General features: G+C 37.3%; 1 pseudogene; it reads left to right on the top strand.

The window, feature by feature from the left end:
* Positions 1 to 23743, top strand: part of LOC144581691 (uncharacterized) — a 149298-nt pseudogene that overhangs the window by 42184 nt on the left and 83371 nt on the right.

The following is a 23743-nucleotide window of genomic DNA, read 5'->3' on the forward strand; positions in this document are numbered from 1 at the left end:
CAAAAGATGTTAAAACCCTAAGCCTCCGTATCTGTAAATGTCACCTTATTTGGAAATAGGTAGGGTCTTTGTAGGTGCCCTAAGATAGGGTTATTAAGGTAAGCCCTAGACCAATATGACTGAATCATTAAGAAGTGAGGGCCAGGCGCGGTGGCTCAAGCCTGTAATCCCAGAACTTTGGGAGGCCGAGGTGGGTGGATCACGAGGTCAACAGATCGAGACCATCCTGGTCAACATGGTGAAACCCCGTCTCTACTAAAAATACAAAAAATCAGCTGGACATGGTGGCGCGTGACTGTAATCCCAGCTACTCAGGAGGCTGAGGCAGGAGAATTGCCGAACCCAGGAAGCGGAGGTTGCGGTGAGCCGAGATCGCGCCATTGCACTCCAGCCTGGCTAAGAAGAGCGAAACTCCGTCTTAAAAAAAAAAAAAAAAAAAGAAGTGAGAAAACTGACAGAGAGACATACACAGGAAATGCCATGTGAACACAAAGGCAGGGATTGAGGTGATGCATTAACAAGCCCAGGTACAGCAAAGATTGTCAGCGACTCCTACAGAAACCAGGGGAGATGCATGGAGCCATTTCTGTCTCCCAGCCCTAACAAGGAGCCAGCCTGCAGATGTCTCAAACCTCCAGAGCTGTGAGACAATGCATTTTTGTTGTTCATCCATATAATTTTTGATACTTTGCTGAAGCAGTCCTAGGAGACTAATAGCGGCGGTGACCCCAAATCTCTAATGCTGTGGCAGGTGCGTCCTGCACCACAGTGCATGTCATGGCCTCAGAACATTTCCTAAAACAACCCCCAGGCAACCAGTAACCATCAACTGGGCTTAGCAAAACTGAGAGAAAACCCACTGGGCATATTTGATGTTTTGTTTTGTCCTGGTAGGCAAGAAGAAGCCATTTGAACATTTTGAGGAAAGAAATGAAACATGCCAACCTACCTTTGATCTCACCTTCCAGCTTCAGGGATGTTTATAAGCCATTTCATTTCTCTTCTAGTGCTAGCGTTGATTTCACAGAGTCCCGAGTGCTGGTTTCTCTGTCTGTTTCCTCCTATAAACTTGGAACCATTTGAGACCAGGAATCATAGTTTATAAGTACTGTATGGCCAGCATTTGGCCCAGGCCTGATGTCTATCTAGCAGGTGCTAGTTTATTGCTTGTTTGGTTGTAAATCTTACCGTTTTTACTTTTTATTTTGAAATAACTTTATACTTCAAGAAAATTTCAGAAATAATATTAAGAACTCTCATATATCCTTTAATCTGATTCATAAATAAACATTTTGCCACATCTGCCTTATAATTTTCTTCTTTCTATATTATCATAATTTTTTCCTGAACCACATAAGAGCAAAGAAAAAAAATGGAATTAAAAAAAGAAATTGGAATTAACGCTGATATTATAAACATGAGTGCTCTACACCTGAAAGTTTTAGCATTACATATATTTTCTAAGAACAAAGGCATTAGCCTAGGTTATCATAGTAAAATTATAAAAGTCAGGAAATAAAAAATACTATTATTTATGGCCAATATTTAAATTTTTCTAATTTGTTCTTTATAGATTTTATTTTTCTGGATTGAGGAAATGCAAGATCATACACTTAATCACTGGGGTGTGTCCATAGTTTTCTTTAATCTGAAATCATTTGTTAGCCTCTCTTTGTCCTTCGTGACATTAACAATTTTCAAGAATACGGACCAATTATGCTGTAGAACAGTCTTCAGTGTGGTGTGTCTAATGTATTCTGATGATGAAAGTACAAATTTTTAGACAGGGATGCCATTAATGTAATTTTGTGTTCTTCTCAGTACATCATATCAAGAGGCACATTATGTCAATTGGTTTGTCCCATTTTTAGTAATTTTGATTTTGATTGCTTGGTTAAAGTGATGACTGTCACATTTTTTTCCCACTTAGTTAATATTTTCCCTTGCTAATTAATAAATAATTTGTAAGGAGATACTTCAAAATATCATTTTCCTCATGAAATTTTTATAGGCTAGATTTAGTGTCCAATGTTGATTCGTGTCTCATTCAATTATTATTATGGTGATCGCACAATGGTTATTTTGCTAACTGATTCATTTGTTCTACTTTTATTAGATGACATTGTACTGTGTTTTATCTCTAAATGTTTATTTTTTTCACTTATTACCAGTATGGGCTCATGTATTATTATTTTATCAATGGATTATAACTCATTACTGTCATTATTTATTATGATGCTCAAATTGTCCCAGATTTGTTTTCTGGGAACCGCTTCAATCTGGCCCTTTTGTACTTTTTACATGTCTTCCTCATTTACTCAGCACTTTTTATTTTTATTTATCACTTGCTGGTTCCATATAACATTTGCAAAAGATTCTCTTTTATGCTTTCTTCTAATTGAGTGTGATTTTTTCCCTCTCTTACTGTCATATCCTTTGAAAATTTTTTTCTGAAAAGAATGAGATTATCTGGAGCAATGACTGATCTACTCTCTCAATCTCAACATTTTTTTTGGTTAACAACCCTGCCTTACCCACCCTGAATTTTTCACTATCTTTTTTTTTTTTTTAGGTAGACTTGGAGCTTCCCTTCTGTGTCTGGAAGAAGGTGGCTGATATGGTTTCGCTCTGTGTTGCCACTCAAATCTCATCTCAAATTGTATTCATTACAATCCCCATGTATCAAGGGTGGGGCCAGGTGGAGGTGATTGCATCATGAGGGTGATTTTCCCATGCTGTTCTCATGACAATGAGTGAGTTTCAGGAGAGTTGATGGTTTTATAATCGTCTGGCATTTCTCCAGCTTGCACTCACTCCATCATGCCAACCTGTGAAGAAGATGCCTGCTTTTCCTTTGCCTTTCACCATTATTATAAGTTTTCTGAGACCTCCCCAGCCAGGCAGATCTATGAGTCAATAAAACCTCTTTCCTTTATACATTACTGAGTCTCGTAAGGGCATGTATTGGTGCATTCTTACACTTCTATGGAGAATAAGAACGCACTAATACAGAGGCCCTCCACCTTTTTCTGGCAGATCCTACAATATCCAATGTTCATTTCTTCTTGTCTTCTCTGAGACCTTCCGTATCTACTCTTCCATTTTCTTCTTACATTTTTCCATCTTTTTGTATACACAGTATACTTCTCTGCCTATGCATTTTCAGGTCTCTTTTATGTTAGAAAAATATCTTATTCAACTCTATGTCTTTGAAAAAAAGTCCTAAAAATCTACTTTATTTCACTCTCAAAATGCTTACCAGAGACTACATTTTCTGCCTTCATTTTGGTAGTGAACACACATTCCTTTGGGGCTGACAGAGATCTGTCCTCTTCTATTCTCTCTTCAGTGTCATCAGTAATCATAAAGTCAGCCATCCTACCTTTCTCCAGGGTTTAATACTTTATAAGAAAAAGACGTGTAGAAAAAATTAGAAATTGGTATATGAAAAATGAGATGTTACTAAATAGTGTTTAAAATGATAATGGGTGTTTAAGAAAAAAACTCTCTTCAACTTAGGGGAAGAAAAAATGTACCTCGACACAATGAAAGCCATAAATAAAAAGTTAATAATGCAAACATGATACTCAATGATGAAAAGTTGAAAGCTTTTCCTTTGAGATCAAGAACAAGACAAACATGCCTACTCTTATAATTTCTATTCAACATAGTACTGGAAATCCTAGCTAGAGCAAATAGATAAGAAAAAGAAATAAAAGTCATCTAAATTTAAAAAGAAGGAGTTAAATTGTCACTCTTGACAGATGACATGCTTTTATATAGAGCACACTCTCAAGACTCCACCAAAAAACTGTTAGAATAAAGAACTTTAGTAAAATTATATAACACAAATTCAACATAAAAATTGGTAGCATTTCTATACAATAATAAAAAACTATCCAAAAAGGAAATTTTGAAAAAATTGTATTTAAGATAACATTGAGAAAAATAAGGTCGTGCACAGTGTGGCTCATGCCTGTAATCCCAGCACTTTGGGAGGCCAAGGCAGATAAATCAAGAAGTCAGCAGGTCAAGACCAGCCTGGCCAAGATGGTGGAATCCCATCTCTACTAAAAATACAAAAAATTAGCTGGATGTGGTGGTGGGCTCCTGTAATCCCAGCTCCTCAGGCCACTGGGGCAGGAAAATCACTTGAACCCGGGAGGCAGAGGTTGCAGTGAGCCAAGATTGTGCCACTACACTCCAGCCTGGGTGACAGTGCAGGATTCTGTCTCAAAAAATAAAAAAAAGAAAAGAAAAGAAAAAGAAAATATTTTGGAATAAATCTAACTAAACAAGTAAAAGATTTATAAATTGAAAGCTCTTCAATTTTTAATCAATGTTTTATAAATATTTATAATATTATATTATATTATAAATAAATAAATATTATTTATATTTATTATAAATATTATAAATAAATATTATTTATAGTAATATTTATAAAGCATAAATAAATGGAAACATGTTCAGTATTCATAGATTGAACCAGTAAATATTGTTAAAATGTCCATACAACCCAAAGAGATCTACATATTCAATGTAATTCCTATCAAAATTTCAATGAAAATTTTCACAGAGATAGAAAAAAATCATAAAATTCTCAGAAAAACACAGAAGACTCTGAATAGCCATGGCATTCCTGAGCAAAAAGAGCAAAACTGAAGGCTTCACACTACCTGATTTGAAATTATACTACAGAGGTCTAGTAATCAAAACAGCATGGTACTGTTACACATAAATTCTGATGGAATAGAACTGAGAGTCTAAAAATAAATTTTCACATGTAAGAGGCAACTGATCTTTGAGGAAGGTGCCAAGAGTACACAAAGAAGAAAGCACTGTCTCTTCAATAGATGATGCTGGGAATACTGAATACCCATAAGTAAAAAAATAAAAATAAAATTAATTCAAAGTAGATTAAAGGCATAAATGTAAGATCTGTAACTGAAACTACTAAAGAGAAGCATAGAGAAAAATCTTCTTGAGATTGATCTGGGCAATCAGTTTTTTGGATATGATCCCAAAATTTCAGTCAACAAAAGCAAAAACAGAAAAATGAGATTGTATCAAACTAAAAAGTTTGGATGCACCAAAGAAACAACAGAGTGAAGTGACAGCCTATGGAATGAGAAAATGTATCTGTGAGCTGTACATTTGATGAGGCCAATATGCAAAATATATAAGTACACAATATCCACTCAATAGCAAGAGAATAAATAACTCAATTGTTTAAATGATCCAAAGACCTGAAAAGAAATTTTTCAAAAGAAGATATACAAAAGCCATCAGGTACATTAAAAACTACTCAGTGTAGCTAATCATTAGGGAATGCAAATTAAAATCAGAATGTGATATTACCTCATATGTGCTAGGATAGGTGTTATCAAAAAGATAAGAAATAGCAAGTGTTGGGAACGATGTGGAGGAAAGGGAACTTTTGCACACTGGTGGTGGAAATGTAAATTAGTACAGCCATTATGGAAAACAGTATGAAGTTTCTTTAAAAATTAAAAATAGAACTATTGTATGATCTACCAATTTCACTTCTGGGTATTTGTCTGAATTAGTATGTTGAAGAGTATCTGCATTCCTGTGTTCATTACTCCATTCACAATAGCTAAGATATGGAAACAACCTAAGTGTTTGTGTTGGTTAATACTGTCAACTTGATTGGATTGAATTGAAGGATACAAAGTATTGATCCTGGGTGTGTCTATGAATATGTTGTCCAAAGAGATTAACATTTGAGTTAGTGGGCTGGGAAAGGCAGACCCACCCTTAATCTGGGTGGGCAAAATCTAATTAGCTGTCAGTGTGGCTAAAATATAAACAGGCAGAAAAATGTGAAAACGGAGACTGGCCCAGCTTCCCAGTTTACATCTTTCTCCTATGCTGGATGCTTCATGCCTCAAACACTGGACTCCAAGTTCTTCAGTTTTGGAACTTGGACTGGCTGTCCTTGCTCCTCAGCCTGTAGACAGCCTATTGTGGGACCTTGTGATGATGTCGGTTAATACTTAATAAATATATATATGTATGTATATATATTTACATATATACATATATATATGAGTGTGACCCAGGAGGAGATGAGCTATACTTAAAAAGAACTGCTCAACTTTTCTAATTTATATAAACAGAAATCTGGAGAACAAGCATGGGAATGGCTATTGAGGGTGTGGGATAATGATAAAAGGAACATAGAGTTAGATCAGGCTGGATTTATTGATTTGGGTTCACTAAGTAGGGACTTTGAATTTAATATTGTAGCTTGGAGAGTTAAAAAGGCTCTAATAGTTTATTTGCTTGATTAGCTGAAATATGAATTAAAAGATGGCCTGGCCGGGCGTGGTGGCTCAGGCCTGTAATCCCAGCACTTTGGGAGGCCGAGGCAGGTGGATCACAAGGTCAAGAGATTGAGACCATCCTGGTCAATGTGGTGAAACCCCGTCTCTACTAAAAATACAAAAAAATTAGCAGGGCGTGGTGGCACATGCCTGTAATCCCAGCTACTCAGGAGGCTGAGGTAGGAGAATTGCCTCAACCCAGGAGGCGGAGGTTGCAGTGAGCCGAGATTGCATCATTGCACTCCAGCCTGGGTAACAAGAGTGAAACTCCGTCTCAAAAAAAAAAAAAAAAAGATGGCCTACAGTGAGTGAGCTGGAAATGCTTGATCTCCTTGGGTTTAATGTGGAGGAAGAGATTCAAAGGCTTAGCGAGATTAGGATAGTGGAGTGAATTAGTCACTTTAGACCTACTTCATCCCAGCTGGGAAGATCCAGAAGATAGACCCTTGACCAACGACCAAGGCTTTGTGAAATAGATTTGTGAGGTCAGCACCTGCATCTTTGAAAAGCCCTGTAATTGCTCTTCTCTGTATGTCAGATCTAACAATGGGAACCACAGTCACTCAACTACAAAATTTAAATACAATGAAAATAATTGGATGTTGAAGTAGCAGGGGCCAAGTGGCAGCACTCAAACTGTAAAAGGCAAGGTGGCAGAGCTATTATAATGAACAGCAGAGACAAAGCAGCAATCAGAGTCTGACTTGTGTGGAGCTCTGGCATTGGCTAATTAATCATGGTATTCCTAAAAGTGAAGTTGATAGAAAGTCTACTGTATTCCTACTTAATTTACATAAGCAGAAAACTTCTAGGTCAAATAGACAAAAGACTAATTTGAATTATGAAAACAGAGAATTATTGTCCCTCAATCAATTTTTGGACTTGAGCCAGTTTACACACCCAGAACCCTTTGAATGAAAGGGAGACTGGGTCTCCTTGAGAAAGGACCTCACTACATTACTGACAATTTCTGCAGTAAATATTTCTCTTATTCTTCTGCAAGGATACTTCCAGCTTTTTACCAGGGTAACTGGGTACTGGGGAAAGGGAAATAATGAGACATTTTTCAGACAACTGGACACTGGCTATGAGCTGACATTGATTCCAAGGGACCCAAAATGTCATTCTGGTCCTCCAGTTAAAGTAGGAGCTTATGGAGGTCAGGTAATTAATAGAATTTTAGCTCAGGTCTGACTTACAGTGGGTCCAGTCAGTCTTCAGACTCATCTTGCGGTCATTTTCCCAGTGCCAGAATGCATAATTGGCGTAGACACACTCAGCAGCTGGCGGAACCCCCATATTGGCTCCCTGAGTGGTAGAGTAAGGGCTACTATGGTGGGAAAGGTCAAATGGAAGCCAATAGAGCTGCCTCTACCTAGATAAATCATAAATCAAAAGCAATATAATATTGCATCCTTGGAGGAATTGTAAAGATTAGTACTACCACCAAGGACTTGAAAGACATAGAGGTGGTGATTCACATCCCCATTCAACTCTCCATTTGGCCTGAGACAGGTGGAACTTGGAGAATGACAGGTGGATTATCGTAAGTTTAACGAAGTGGTGCCTCCAATTGCAGCTGCTATACCAGATGTGGCTTCATTGCTTGAACATATTAATACATCTCCTGGTACCTGGTATGCAGCCATTGACTTGGTAAATGCCTTTTTCTCCATTCCTGTCCATAAGGCCCACCAGAAGCAATTTGTCTTCAGCTGACAAGGCCAGCAATATACCTCTTCTGTCCTAACTCAGGTGTATATCAACTCTCTGGCTTTGTGGCTTCCTGTTATAGTCTTATTTGGAGAGAACTTGATCACTTTTCACTTTCGCAAGATATCACACTGGTTCATTACATTGATGACATTATGCTGATTGGATTCAGTGAGCAAGAAGTGGCAAACAGACTGGACTTATTGGTGAGACATTTGCATGCCAGAGGATGGAAAATAAATCTAACTCAAAGTAAGGGACTTTCTACCTCAGTAAAATTTCTAGGGGTCCAGTGGTGTGGGGCTACATATTCCTTCTAAGGTGAAGGATAAGTTGTTGCATTTGGCCCCTCCTACAACCAAGAAAAAGGCACAATGCCAAGTGGGCCCCTTTAGATTTTGGAAGCAGCACATTTCTCATTTGAGTGTGTTTCTCTGGCCCATTTATCAAGTGACCCAAAAGGCTGCCAGTTTTGAGTGGGATCCAGAACAGGAGAAAGCTCTGCAACAGGTCCAGGCTGCTGTGCAAGCTGCTCTGTCACTTGAGCCATATGACTCAGCAGATTCAATGGTGCTTGAGGTGTCAGTGACAGATAGGGATGCTGTTTGGAGCCCTTGGCAGGCCCCCATAGGTGAATCACAGTGGAGGCCTTTAGAATTTTGGAGCAAGGCCCTGCTATCTTCTGCAGATAACTACTCTCCTTTTGAGAGACAGTTCTTGGCCTGTTACTGGACTTTGGTAGAAACTGAACATTTGACTATGGGTCATCAAGTCACCATGTGTCCTGAACTGCCTATTATGAATGGGTGCTTTCTGACTCATGTAGCCATAAAGTGGGTCATACACAGAATCATTCAATCATCAAATGGAAGTGATATATACGTGATCGGGCTCAAGGAGGTCCTGAAGACACGAGTAAGTTACATGAGGAAGTGGCTCCAATGCCCGTGTTCTCCACTTTTGCTACCCTACTTTCTCTTTCCCAGCTAACACCAATGGCCTCATAGAGTTCCCTATGATTAGTTGACAGAGAAATAGAAGGCTAGGGGCTGGTTCACAGATGATTCTGCATGTTATGCAGGCACCATTGAAAGTAGACAGCTGCAACACTATTGTCCCCTTCTAGGACATCCCTGAAGGACAGTGGTGAAGAAAAATCTTCCTAGTGGGCAGAACTTTGAGCAGTGTACCTGGTTGTGCACTTTGCATGGAAAGAGAAATGGCCAGATCTATGATTATATACTGATTCATGGGCTGTAGCCAGTGGCTCTGCTGAGTGGTCAGGGACTTGGAAGAAGCATGATTGGAAAATTGCTGACAAAGAAAAATTGGTGACAAAGAAGAGGTATGTGAACGCACCTCTCTGAGAAACTAAAGATATTTTCATACCATGTGAGTGCTCACCAACGGATGATCTCAGCAGAGAAGGAGTTTAATAATCAAGTGGATAGGATGACTTGTTCTGTGGACATCACTCAACTTCTTTCCCTAGCCACCCCTGTCACCGCCCAATGGGCCCCTGAGCAAAGTGGCCATGGTGGCTGGTATGGAGGCGACACACGGCCTCAGCAACATGGACTTCCACTCATCAAGGCTGACCTAGCTGCAGCCACTTCTGAGTGCCCAATTTGCCAACAGCAGACACCAACACTGAGCCCTCGATATGGCACCATTTCTCAGGGTGATCAGCCAGCTACCTGGTTGCAGGTTGATTATATTGAACCTCTTTCACCATGGAAAGGGCAGAGGTTTGTCCTCACTGGATTAGACACTTACTCCAGATATGGGTTTGCCTATCCTTCAGGAAACACTTCTGCCAGAACTATCATCCATGGACTCACAGAATTCATCATGCTGGTATCCCACACAGCATTGCCTCTGACCAAGATACTCTCTTTATGGCTAAAAAAGTGCAGCTGCGGGCACATGCTTATGGAATTCAATGGTCTTACCATACTCCCCATAATCCTGAAGCAGCTGGATTGATAGAACAGTGGAATGGCCTTTCAAAGTCACAATTACAATGCCAACTAGGTGACAATACTTTGCAGGGCTGGGGCAAAGTTCTCCAGAAGGCCATGTATGCTCTGAATCAGCATCCAATATGGTACTGTTTCACCCATAGCCAGGATTCATGGGTCCAGGATTCAAGAGGTGGCATTGGAAGTGGCACCACTCACCCTCACCCCTAGTGATCCACTAGCAAAATTTTTGCTTCCTGTTCTTGAGACACGGTGTTCTGCTGGCCTAGTGGTCTTAGTTCCAGAGGGAGAAACACTGCCACCAGGAAAAACAATGAATCCATTGAACTGGAAGTTAAGATTGCCATCTAGATACTTTGGGCTCCTCCTACCTTTAAGTCAACAAGCTAAGAAGAGAGTTACAGTGTTGGCTGGGATAATTGATGAGGACTATCAAGATGAAATTAGTCTACTACTCCACAATGGAGGTAAGGAAGAATATGCATGGAATACAGAAGATCCATTAGGGTGTTTCTTAGTTTTACCATGCCCTGTGATTAAGGTCAATGGAAAACTACAATAGCCCAATCCTACAATAGCCCAATCCAAGCAGTACTACAAATGACCCAGACCCTTCAGGAATGAAGGTTTGCGTCACTCCACCAGGAAAAAGATCATGACCTGCTGAGTTGTTTGCTGACAGCAAAGAGAGTAAAGAATAGGTAGTGGAAGAAGGTAGTCATCAATACCAGCTATGACCACATAACCAGCTGCAGAAATGAGGACTGTAATTGTCATGAGTATTTCCTTCTTTTGTTAAAAACATGTTTGTGCATGTATACACTTGTACTAAGAAAATTCTTCATTTTATTTTCTTTCTCCTTTATCATGTGACAAAAGATTTACTGACTTCACATCAGAAGTCACATTTAAATGCTGACTTCACTGCATTTAAATATTAACTTTATGTAATAGTATTTGGGTTGGATATTGGTGCATTTCCAGGTGTACAAACGATAGTTGTATTATGTTAGGTGTACTTATAATATTATTGTCCTTATTTGAAGATTATGTATGATCTCATATATTTACGGGTTCCAGTTGACAAGGGGTAGACTTATGACGGTTAATACTGAGTGTCAACTTGATTGGATTGAAGGATGCAAAGTATTAATTCTCAGTGTACCTGTGAGGGTGTTGCAAAAGAGATTAACATTTGCGTCAGTCAGCTGGGATAGGCAGACCCACCCACAGTCTGGGTGGGCACAATCTAATCAGCCTCTAGAATATAAACAATCTAATCAGTGGCTAGAATATAAACAGGCAGAAAATGTGAAAAGGAAGACTGCCCAGCCTCCCAAGCCTACTTTTTTTTCCCGTGCTGAATGCTTCCTGTCCTTTAACATTAGACTCCAAATTCTTCAGTTTTGGAACTTAGACTGGCTCTCCTTTCTCCTCAGCCTGCAGATGGCCTATTGTGGGACCCTGTGATCATGTGAGTTAATACTTTTAATAAGCTCCCCTTCATATATGTGTGTGTGTGTGTGTGTGTGTGTGTGTGTGTGTTTGTGTGTGTGTATATATATATACCATTAGTTCTGTACCTCTAGAAAACCTTGACTAATGCAGTGTACATCAATAGATGAGTGGATAAAGAAAATGTGGTATATATAAATAATGGAATACTATTCAGTCTTAAACATGAAGGAAATCCTGTTATTTGCAACAACATAAATCTCAATGATATTATGGTAAACGAAATAAGCAGCACAGAAAAAAAACCACATGATCTCACTTACATGTGGAATCTATAAAAAACAGAGTGTAGAAAGGTGGTTACAAGGATCTGGGAGTGAGAGGGAGATAGTCAAAGAATAATCTCAGGAGGAATAGATTAAGGAGAACTATTGCATAATAATGTGACTATCAATAACAGCAGTGTATTGTATATTTGAAAACTGCTATGAGATTTTTTTAAATCACATATTCAGAGAATATTGATATGAGATTTTAAATGTCTTCAACACATACACACAGACACACACAAACAGAGGAACTACATGAGGTGTTGTATATGTTACTTAGCTTGTCTCAGTTATTCTACAATGTATAGATTAACAAAATATCAATATGTATATGCAATTTTTATTTGCCAATTGCATTAGGTTGGTTCAAAAGTAATTGCAGTTTTCCCATTACTTAAAAAAAAGGCAAAACCTACAATTACTTTTGCACCGACCTAACAAAATACAGTCTCTTTTCTACTCATTGAGGCTACTTTTTCCACATAACTACCAGAATAAGCTCTCAGTGTTTCTAAGGTGTCCAGAGCTACAAAATAAATAAATAAATAAATAGAAGGAGAGAGAATGGGAATTGATGTTAGAAACATGGTTTCTTTTGTTTACCCATTTTGTAGCTTATTTAAATTGTGTTTTTATCTTATTTTATTTTGCAAAGTGAAAAGAATAGATTCTTTCCTCATAGGAATGGTCTTTGTAACCGCCTTGTAAATTGTAACACATCATATAAATGCTAGTGCTTATTTTAGATAATTAAAAATTACACATTATAATGTTACCTTTTAAACTATAAAATGTCTACAAAGACTAGTTTTAATTATTAGGAGGTTGAAAAACATTATCAGTACATTAGCATCTTTTCTTGCCTCTTCTTTTCATTTCCTTAAAACATTTTCTTTTCTTTTATGATCTTAGTTTTGTTCCTAGGCTAGTCCTCAGCTTTCTCTATTTTCCTTCTCCTGCCCTCTTTCCTCTTAGATACTGTCATTGGATCCACAGCCTTGTTGGGAGCGAATTTTCAGTTGCTATCTTTCAGCCAGACCTGTTTCCTAACCTTCTCTATCTGCCAGACAAATTCACCTAGGAAGTCCTTCCAGATTTTAGCTATCTCAAAGTCAAACAATATTAACTTGTTTTTCTTTCTCCACAAATTCTGTTACTTTTTTGGAAAAATTCCAGTGATTTTCCACAAAAGAAACTCAAGTCTTCCTGCATGGGACTGGTAACTTTCCTGGAGGAAAAACGGAACAGAAGGACTTCCTTTCTTTTTTTTTTTTTTTTTAACCATCTGTTAAATTGCAGTTAGACTGGTGTATCTCTTAGGCAAATTTTCACATTTTATTTAATATTACTGTCAAATCTAAACAAAACATATCTCTAGTAGACTGTGCTTCTAAAAATTGTGATAAAGTACACATAGCATAAAATTTACCATGTTATTCATTTTTAAAAGTACAGTTTGGAAATGTTAGATATGTTCATACTGATCTACGGTCAGTATCCAGAACTTTTTCATCTTGCAAAACTGAAATTTTATACCCATTAAGCAGCAACTCACTATTTCCTTTGTTAGTTTTCCTTTTGTGGAGAGAGTATCAAATCCTATTTTATTTATCTTATCATTGTAATTGCTAAAAGGATTATTACCATACTTTTGTAGAGTGAGCACTCAAGAGATTTGAGATCTTCAAAATTCAACAAGCATTTCTTTTCTGTTTACATTAAATAAATAATTTTTATTGCTTTTATATAAAATTGTTTTATACAAGCCTTTTTGTTTTGTTGTTTCAGATAATAATGAAATTGGATTTGTGCATTATGATGGGCAGATTTGGGATTTTTTTTGTCGGGGGTAACATTTACTGATTTATTCTCTTTTTAAAATTTTAGATTCACAGGATACATGTGCAGGTTTGTTAGATGTATGTATTGTGCAATGATGAAGTTTGGCTTCTAACATACCAAACACCCAAATAGTGACCATGTTACCCAATGTTTCCCTACAAAGCTCCCTCCTTTTGGAGTCTTCAATGTGTGTTATTTCTGTCTTTATGTCCATGCCTACTCATTTTCCTTAGCTCCCACTTATAACTGAGAACATGTATTATTTGATTTTCTGTTTCTGAGTTATTTCACAGGATAATAGCCTCCAGCTCCAGCCACGTTGCTGAAAAGAACATGATTTCATTCTTTTTTATGGCTGATTGTATTCCATGGTGTATATACACCACATTTTCTTTATTTAGTCATCCATTGATGGACACTTAGGTTGATTCCATGACTTTGTCATTGTTAATAGTACTGTAATAAGTAAATGAGTACATGTGTCCTTTTTTTTTTTTTTTTTTTTTTTTTGAGACGGAGTTTTGCTCTTGTTACCCAGGCTGGAGTGCAATGGCGCGATCTTGGCTCACCACAACCTCTGCCTCCTGGGTTCAGGCAATTCTCCTGCCTCAGCCTCCTGAGTAGCTGGGATTACAGGCACATGCCACCGTGCCCAGCAAATTTTTTGTATTTTTAGTAGAGATGGGGTTTCACCGTGTTGACCAGGATGGTCCCAATCTCTTGACCTCGTGATCCATCCGCCTCAACCTCCCAAAGTGCTTGGATTATAGGCGTGAGCCACCGCGCCCGGCCCATGTGTCTTTTTTAAAATAATTTTTTCATGTTCCTTTGGGTAGATGCCTAGTAGTGGAATTGCTGGGTTGATGATAGGTCTATAATTAGGTGTTTTGAGAAATCTCCATTCTGTTTTCTGTAGACATTGTATTAATCTACATTCCCACCAACAGTGTTTAAAGATTCCCTTTTTTCACATCCATGCCAACATCTGTTTTAAAAACATTTTATAATCATCTAATGTATGCCAGACTCTGCACTATGAAATTAGGGGAAAGGTGAAAACACAATATGAATAGTCTCAAGAATTTTCAGAGTTATAGGAAATACAGACATGAAAACCAATAATTAAAACACACCTTGGTCCAGCATCATTGCTAACATAGAAGGTATATATTAATGCTGAGAAATGGCAGAGTATGCTTCACAAGAAAGGTAACACCATACACCATTTTTTTCTTCTTTTTAAAGGCTGTATAGTATTACATTGCGTATATATACCACATTTTTAAAACCCGTACATCTGTTGATGGACAATGCTAAGTGAAATAAGTTAGGCACAGAAAGGAAAATACCATATGGTCTCGCTTAAATGTGAAATCTCAAAAAGTTGACTTGTAAAGTCAGAGAGTGGGATGGTGGTTACCGAAGACGGGGTGGGGGTGGGGGTGGAGTAGGATGAAAAAAGGAGTGGTGATTAAAGAAGTTTCAGTTAGACAGGAGAAATAACTTTCAATGATCTATTGTACATAATGGTGGCAGTAATTAATATTAATATATACTTCAAAAGTCAGAGTAGATTTAAAAATATATATGTAGGTAAGGAGATAGATATGTTAATAGATATGTTAATTAGCTTGATTTAATTTTCCACAATGTATACATATAACAAAACATCACATTGTACCCCATAAATATATAAATACACAGAATTATTTGTCAATTAAAATATTTTAAAAATATTCTTTTCCTTTTTTTAAAATAAAATATCCCTAGAACTTGGAATTATTGAATCATTATTAAATACTTACCAAATGACTAAACGAAGTGATGCTTAGTTGGACTTTGTTGAAATAATAGGAGTTTGCTGATCAAATGGTAGAAAAGGCAAGTTTAGGCAAATGGCAATAATAAAAGAAATGAAAAACAGCATTGCATAAGGGCAGTATGGAAGCTAGGTTTGGTAATATGTTTATGAAGGTTTATGAAGGAGTTAAAGAGTAGGTACATTTATAGAGAAGTTAGGAAGGCAGGAGGACCCAGACAGGCAGGCAGGCAGGAATAAGGGGAAGGAAGGAAGGAGAGAGGAAGGGAAGGAAGGAAGGAAGGAAGGAAGGAAGGAAGGAAGGAAGGAAGGAGGGAGGGAGGGAGGGAGGGAGGGAGGGAGGGAGGGAGGGAGGGAGGGAGGGAGGAAAGGAGGGAGGGAGGGAAGGAGAAAGGAAAGGGAAGGGAAGGGAAGGAAGGGAAGGAAGGGAAGGGAGGGAGGGATGGAGGGAAAATGGAGAGGTGAAAACAACCTTACCAATGATCTCATTTTTCAACTTTTCCCAAAGGAAAGTTAGGACAGAATTTGGTTTCTGAAATCCATTCTGAAGAGGTTATTCAGGATGTCTTCAGAGAAAAAAAGAAAGACGGGATGAGAAGGCAGAAGCAATTGGACTCTGGAAGGAGGTGAGGGGGACTTTCCAAAAGAATGTAAAAATCACATTCATTAACTTTCTCAAAGTCTTTTCTCACCTCACACTGATGCTAAATGACTTCTGAAACCAGGACCCCTTAGCTGGACTAAGGCTCTCCTTTCACTACCTTAGCAAGTAAGACCATATCTCAAGTAAGAGCACCTAGGAAGCCAACATTTCCCCCAAACTCAAGAGACTAAAGGGAATTAAACCAGTGACCATTTTAACAAAAACCAGGGTGGTCCAAAGTTGATGATTCTCTATAAAGGTTCAAAATTGCATGAGGATCCCTTCTCACAACAGAAACTGTGCACTTTGCTGTGCACTGGGTGGCAAAGAAAAACTTAAATGACTCAATAAATTCTCCAGCAGCAAGGCAGAATAGGTGCTGGGGGTAGCTCAGAGTTGGTTTGGATAAAAAAAAAAAAAGGTATAGCATACATATTTCTGCCCTGCCCTTTAGAATTAAAGACAAACCAAAATAGTTGTCCAAAGAATAGACAGGTACATAAGGCATTGCAGTCTGTGCTCTTCAGCAGCCAGTTATCAGAGACAGGCATGAGATTGCTAAAGGAGCATCTTATACTGGAAATCAAAGGGGTAAAAGGAAAGCTGGGAAAGAATGTCTAAAGAAGGCCAAGCTAAAATGGGATGGAAAGGAAGAAGGTGCAGCCAGTTGAGTGGGATGGTCTCTCTGAAGACGTGTCCATAGGCAAACTTTTTCCTCTTCCTCAGTTTGCCTCAGGCTATGCTGTAAAGCTTCTTGGCATTGGAGTGCTTTCAGTCCGGAGCTTGGGTTGGACTACTTAATGCCTTTTCTTCACTTTAAGTTAAACACCTTAAATATCTTTAGCACCATCTGAGTCATAATAATAAGTTGATTTCCACAGGGGAGTGTCATGAGGCCTAATTAGTACCTGTAGAGAACTCTGTGATCTTACAAGGAAAAGAGTGCAAAGTGCTATTTAACCTGGGAAACAAAATGGATAAAGAGATTGCTCAATTTAGTTGGAGTCACAGTCATCCAACACTCTGGAAAGAAATGAGAGTCTCTCCATAGGGATGCTTTCCAAGGTCAGGATTTTATAAAGTCAATATTTTCCTATTGGTATAGTAGCTTTCCATTTCAGCGATGCGGGAGGCAGCTTGCTGCTGTGAAAAGGATGGATACACAAAAACTGGGTTCTAATCCAAGTCAATCTGCCACTATCTAGCAGCACAAAATCAATTGGTCAATTCATGGCTTTGGGTGTATTTTACTCATCTATAAATTAAGGGGAAAAATGACACCTGAACTAAATGAACTAAGTGAACAAATAAGCTAAAGGACATCTGAAGCCCTTTTCAACTCTAACATGTTCATGGTTGCAGTTCCTGGTTTTACTTGAGACAAATTCAGTTCAATCAGTGTCTACTGAGTAGGTTTTAGGGGGCAAGCATTGCGGTAGCTTCTAGGCAAGGTCTGACTCTTTGTAGAACATCAAAGGCACCATATGTATAGAATCATCACTCCCTAGAAGTGTGAAACTTCATGGCCCTAGAGGCCTAATTAAAGAGGTCCAGTCGCTGAATAGGGAAAGGAGACATGAATTCAATTTGCATTGGTGGGAACTAAACTAAAACATCTCCAATGAGTTTATGTTTGCACTGGATTTTTAAAGTTTGTTAGTAGGCAAAACAGATTAGGAAAAGTTTTTGAAGTCATGACAATCTGGTAAGAAAGAAGAGAATATACAAAAGCATAACCCATAGGTGAATATTTGCTAGAGTATGCAATTCCGAGGGGCATGGAGGTGACAAATCATTACACTTCTGTGTAACCATATATCTCACTATACACAGATATGATTTTTTAAATCCATCCCAGCTTTAAACAGCTGCAGTTATTTTTTTATTTGCAGTCGAGATTTGTTTAAAATCTCTATATTACAGGATCCAAAAAAGATGATTGAAACAATATAGAATCAAGCACAAACAATGCAGGCTAAATCTTGCTTTGCATTTTCTGACCTGTTTAAGAGAAAGAACGTCTTATCAAAGCAAATGACCTCAGGATTGGAGGTTAGTTTTACAGGGGAATTCATCTATGCCTGGCTTCTTCCAGAACTTGTCACAAGGAAGTGCAAATAAGGAGACCAGAAAAGCCAGCCAAATCCTCTCTAAAATTATCCCTGTCATCAGAAACAATTAATACTATGTACAGCACAGTATTGTTCTGGGACTAGAAGCCAAAGGAGTTTAGGGAGATTTGCAGATCATATAATTTTGTAACTAGGGTTTACGGTTGGCGCTGGTTAGTGTGTCAAAGCTCAATAGGTGGGAGGATTTTCAGGGGTCCAAATGAAGCTATTCAAGGGGTTCACACGACATTGCTAGAGGAAGTAGATGGTTTATATCATCATCACAGTCTTTGGAAACTGTGTCTTTCATTTCTATTTGGAGCTGAACAAGTTGATCCTACTCAATAGGATGCTACATCGCGTTAGTGTCTGTGAGTGCGTTCGTGTGCTTGTGTGGCTGCAAGTGTGTGCAATTTTCTTTTCTTTTTTATCTGCATAACATTCTGTGGGTACTGAGTAAATGTCAAACAATCACAACCAGGAAACCTTTCAGGTTGAACTAATGGGACCTCAAATGAATTTACTTACACTCCTTTGCTTTTGTTAATCCCAAGTTCAGTCACACCTGACATTCTTTATACATTTTAACAAAAGGAAAGTCACATTGCAACTGGAAGGCTAATGTAAGCTAGAAAATAAAAAAATTTTTAGATGTGATAATAAAACAATAGGATAAACTATAATTTTTTCAATTAACGTTATGTCATGACTCATTGTCTAGCACATTATTTCATTATGGTTGGGGTAGGGAGGCAGTTTCAATTTATCTGTTATTAATATTCAATCCAAATAAAATCTAAATATTTTTAAAAGAGTTTCATTGTGTTCTTTATAAGGTAGAAGTAAACATGCTTAACCCTTATGCCTTAATCTTCATTTATATGATCTTCATCCTAGTTTTCATTGTGAAAAAGTACCAGCTTCATTTTTATGCTCTATTTTTACATTTGGGGAAAAAAAATGGAAAAAAAGACTAATTCATTAATAAATCCATCCTCTGGACTCTGTTTGACATTCAGTTTAGTAAAAGCCAAGAGTACTGTTTTTCAGGCTCATGAAGAAAGAGCAGAGAAATCAGTATTTATATTTTGGGTCATTTTTAAAATTTGAAGATTTTCCAGGGCAGGCTAATTTTGAGGTTCATGAAACTCTGGGGACTAAGTGAGAATTTCATAAATAATCAGAATGAAGAAAACGCATATGTAGATAAGGAAACATTTTCCAAGCAGAGTAAAGGTTTTCGGCAGCATATGTGACTGCACAGTTAGCCTAGCTCATTAAGTTGAAATTATAGGCAAAGCAAAACAAAAATACAGAGTTCATGTTTATCAGGAACGCAAGAATTAAAAGAAACATCCTCACTTTCTGAGGAAAACTACAAACAACCCCTCTCCCCCTAAAGAAAGCCTCTGCAATAGAAACCCTAATGGTCAAGAGAGGACATGTTGTCAAATCCACTTTGAAAGACCGCCGGAACCTGACTACCAACGTCGGTATTTGTGTGGAGGGAAGAGTGCCACCTACCGAATCACCACCTTTTAGATGTTTCTGTCAGCACTTTGATTTTCCTTGGAGTTCTACCAACCCTGGAGCGTGACCTTGCTTAGAATGAAATCTGACCTCATTACAATGCAAGCTTAGCTTTTTGCAGGCACATTCCAAAAGCAGCCAGAACCCCTCATCTGCAGATTTCCCCCCATATAGTGCCACACAAAAGAAAGATAAGGAAAGGGGCTAAGTTGAACCGAAACAGCAAGAACAGCTGCAAAAGAGGATTAGGCATCTGTGTAATGATATGTTTAGTCACTAAACACGACTATTTTATCTTAAGATAGACTAAAAATCCAGTACACATGTTTATGTAAAGTCTTCTTATTCTCAGTCAGAGGAAAGTGCCTGACTAAATGTTTTGTTGGATTGAACTTAATTGTTGGCATCTGGAATTGGTTAATGTTAATATTAACCAAAGCATTTGACTAAGTAAAATGATATGACAGAAAGGTCTATTCTGAGCATACTGTGTGATGTTAATGTAGGTAACATACAATTTGATGGAAACCCTGCTAAATTCGTGAAAAATTGGATAGATATGAGTAAGTGTGACAAACATTGATTTTTAAGTTAATCATAGATATTATATTGTATTTTCTAAGTCGCACATTCAGGGAGTCCTCTCTATATGAAAACTCATATTACAAAGATTCAAATATATGTATTGGGATAATAGCTCATCCTTTAGCTCCTCAGCATATTCATATGTTATGAACTGTGACAATACAAGAAAAAAATGTAAAAATATTGATTGTATGTGCTTCTGCCATCTGATTCACTTTGAAATTTCCCATCATCCATTATAACAAATAACTTATCTATTATATGTGCCTCATGCACCATTCACCTCTAATTGGCAAAACAGAAATATTTGGGAGACCATATTTTCCCTAAGATTAGTGCAACTAAATATAATAATTTGGGGTATAAAGATAGACATGCACATTAGTGTAAGAGAGGGCATGTTTAGATACATTTGCTTGTTTTGTGGCAGATACTATTGGTGTCTATAATATAATTAAGACGCTTTTAAAAATATGTAGATTTGTCTTGAGAAATTCAGAAAATAGCAGCCAGCCTTGAGCTAGACTGAACAAAAACATTCAGAGCATCTTAACCCAACCAAAGAGCTACCCCTAGACATCTTGCTGTAGCTAGTAACTGAAAACAATGACAAATGTTTTACTTGCAAAAAGGGCACAGTGTTAGAAAACTGTAAGTATTTTTCAGTTTTTATTACATTTTATTCTCTGAAAATAAGTTATTGGAAGATACTAGAAAGGAAGTGGTCAAAAATGAAATATGGGATTATGTCAAAGGAACGAGGATGCAACATGAAAGATCTCCGAATGGCCAAAGCTAGAAGTATGATATTGATTATAGCCCAAAGCATAAAATAAATATAAATGTATCTGTACTAATATAAACAGATATTAAATAGATAACAACAGAGGAGAATAAACAACTCTTCCTTACAGAAGACTGTAAATTCTCACTTCTGAGTGTGAATTGGATTTAGTGACTCATTTCCAATGAGCAGAATATGGAAAGGTAAAAAACAGGAGCTTTGTAGTGGAAAATACTGGCAATTACTATCTGTGATCAAGATTAATATCATCAATGATACCAGGCAGATGTCATGTACCCCCTGATATACTGTGATAAAGAGGGCATTTCCCCTGTGTGGTGGGCCTTCCAAAAACCCATAAGCCTATTCTAATTATAAGAAATACATCAGACAAACCATTTGAGGAACATCCTACAAAGTACATAAACAGTGTTTTTAAAATTGTCAAAGTCATGAAAAACAAGAAAAAACTGAGAAAATGTCACAGACCAGAGAAGACTCAGAGACATGACAACTGAATGCAATGCAGGATTCTGAATTAGATCCTGGATCAGAAACATGAGAGTAGTGTAAAAACTGTTGAACTTCAAATACAGTTTAAAGTTTATAATGTGCTAATGCTGGTTTCCAGTTTCGACAAAGATAGCATCATGTAAAGTGAAAATATTAGGAAGACTGAAACTGGGTAAGTGGTATAACTTTGAACTATCTTTGCAACTTTTCTAGAAATTTAAAATTATTCTAAAATAAAAAGCTTATATGTTTGAAGCAAATCTATGCTTTTGGAAACAATGTTTGCCAAATCTCTTAAGATATATCTATCTTTTGGATGCTCTGTACTTATAAAATGTATCTGTGGGATTTCATTACTATACATGCTTCCTATCAAAATACTTTTATTTGTAATTCTTCTGTTTAAAAAAAGGTACAAATAGCAGCCTTACATTGTAAGCAGATAACGCTGAGACTTTAAGTAGATAGTATCTGGGTAAGTGATGATGGTGTTTGCAAAGGAAGTGGTGAAAAACTGGTTACCTTCTGGATATATTTTGCAGATTACGAACAGCAGATATGTTGAAGCATTAGACAGAGGGAATAAGAGAAACTGCTGATTCAAGGATTTCTCCATGGCTTTGAGCCTAAGAAGAATGCTGTTACCATTAACTGAGATGGGAAAGACTTCAAGAGAAGCAGGTTTATGAGAAAGGAGGGGATCACACCTCAGCTAGGGATATGTAATCTCAATATATTAGGGTTAAGATATACATTTACACTATATATTGAACATCTGAAATATGCACTTATACAAGGTATCTAGAGTAGAGATATAAATTTGGAAGCCCTTAGCACGCAAATGAGGCTGATTGATAGAAGCAAGGAAGTGGATATGAAAAGAAAACAGGTTTCTGGTGAGATTAAAAAGTAAGATGAGGAGAATCAAAAAGTGACACATGAGTCAGAAAGACATCAAGGTTAGGGTTTATGTACCAGTGCACAGACAGGGGAACCCAGGTAGCCTCAGTGAACAACCGGAGTTAGAGACAGAGCTGAGAATTGGGGGAATCAATGTAGCAGCAATTTACTGGCAGAGTATCAAGAAGAAGAAAGTTTCAGAGAGAAAACACTGGATCTGTGCAGAGGGAACACTCTCAAGTATTTAGCAAAGTAAAAATCAAAACATGCACACAAAGTAACTAATAAAAGACTGGAGAAATAAGTAATCCAAGACAATTAGAGGTAAGAGTGCTGGGTATTCACACAGACTAAGAATAGTGCTTATTTCTAACAGCCAGATTAATAATAATAATAATAACGTAGAGGACTTGGGAAGAATACTTAGAAAAGTTTTGTCTTAGTGAAGGAGAATAATTATTCCTAGATTAAATGTTACTCTGGTTCTGACTAGCACAACTTCAGAAAAAGACTTAAAAGGGTTACATTGTTTCCAAGTAAATAATTATGCCCTAAAACACAGCACAAAAGTGTTACATAAATATAAAAAAAAATTAAAAAACCCACAGTTCCCATCAAAATAAAATTTATAATGTTTGACATCCTATCAAAATTAGAAGGCATGTAAAGAAGCAGAAAAGCATGACCTATGATAAAGAGAAAGATCATCCCACTGAAACTGATACAGATGTTAAAATTAGCAGACAAGGATAATAGAACAATTATTATAACTGTAGTCCATATGGTCACAAAACTAAAGGAGGATTGAAAGTGTTAAACAGAGATGTAGAATATATACAAAAGACTCACATGGAACTCTACTGATGAAAATGACAATGTGTGAGATAAAAATGTACTCAAAGGGATTAATGAAAAATTAGATCCACAACAGGTAAAAAAAACAGTGAGTTCAAAAATATTGCAATAAAAACTATTCAAAAGGAACACACACAGGAAAAAAAGTATTAAAAAAAAATCCATCAAGCAGCCTAATGTATAACTCAGTTGAGTTCCTGAAAAAGAGAAGGGACACAGAAATTTATTTGTGGCATTAATGACCTAATATTTTCCAAAATTGAATATAATTATCAACCAACAGATTCATGAAGCCCAATGAATGCCAACTAAAAATAAATACTGGAAGGCAA

This window comes from Callithrix jacchus, chromosome 3 (assembly GCF_049354715.1).
Source record: "Callithrix jacchus isolate 240 chromosome 3, calJac240_pri, whole genome shotgun sequence".
Taxonomy (NCBI): Eukaryota; Metazoa; Chordata; class Mammalia; order Primates; family Cebidae; genus Callithrix; species Callithrix jacchus.